The following is a 1,122-nucleotide window of genomic DNA, read 5'->3' as shown; positions in this document are numbered from 1 at the left end:
GGTTTTCTGGTGGTTAATTGGAGATAAAGAGTCTCACCGATTTACCTGCCCTGGCTTGGTTTTGAGCTGTGATTCTCATATCTCAGCCACCTGAGTGGCTAGGATTACAGGCATGAGCCACTGGCACCTGGCACAATGTACCCCTTTAAAAAAATAATTAATTTGGCTTATTCATTTTAAATATAATTTTATTAATCTGAACACCTAGTTTATTCTTTATTAATACATAATTTTATTAATCCAGGTGCCTGGCTTTAAAAAAAAATAATTTTATTAGCCTGGGTGCTGGTGGCTCACCCCTGTAATCCTAGCTACTCAGGAGGCTGAGATCTGATGATCAAGTTTTTAAGCCAGCTCAAGAAAGAAAGTTCATGAGACTTGTATCTCCAAACTGATCACCAAGAAGCTGAAAGTGAAGCTGTGGCTCAAGTGGTAGAGTGCTAGCCTTGGACAAAAAAATCAGGGACATGGCCAGGCCCTGAATTAAATCCTAAAACTAGTACAAAAAAGACAAAAGTAAATTCCAAGTACTACACTCAAAATTTTCCTTCAAGTTGGGCTGGGAAGGTGGCTCAGTGGTAGAGCGCTTGTCTTGCATGCCTGAGGCCCTGGGTTCTATTCCTCAGCACCACATAAGCAAAAAGAAAAAAACCGGAAGTGGCGCTGTGGCTCCAGTGGTAGAGCTCTAGCCTTGAGCTGAAAAGCTGAGGGGCCGGCCCCCGGGCCCGGGTTTCGGGCCCCCCACTTGGCCCCCCCCCAAAAAAAATTTTTTTTTTTCCTTCAAGTCTCTAAGTTAGCTAAATTTTTTAAGTGTTTGCCACAGCCCTGCACACCAGTGGCTCATGCCTGTAATTCTACCACTTAGGAGGCTAAGATCTGAGGATTGCGGTTCAAAGCTAGCCGAGGCAGGAAAGTCCGTGAAACTATCTCAAATAAACCACTAGAAAACTGGAAGTGGGGGCTGGGAAGTTGGCTCAGTGGTAGAGTGCTTGCCTCGCATGCACGAGGCCCTGGGTTCAATTCCTCAGCACCACATAAGCAGAAAAAAGCTGGAAGTGGCACTGTGGCTCAAGTGGTAGAGCGCTAGCTTTGAGCTGAAGAGCTGAGGGACAGCGCCCAGGG

Source organism: Dipodomys ordii, unplaced genomic scaffold (genome assembly GCF_000151885.1).
Source record: "Dipodomys ordii isolate 6190 unplaced genomic scaffold, Dord_2.0 Scaffold1, whole genome shotgun sequence".
In the NCBI taxonomy this organism is placed as follows: domain Eukaryota; kingdom Metazoa; phylum Chordata; class Mammalia; order Rodentia; family Heteromyidae; genus Dipodomys; species Dipodomys ordii.
This window is presented reverse-complemented; position numbering follows the sequence as displayed.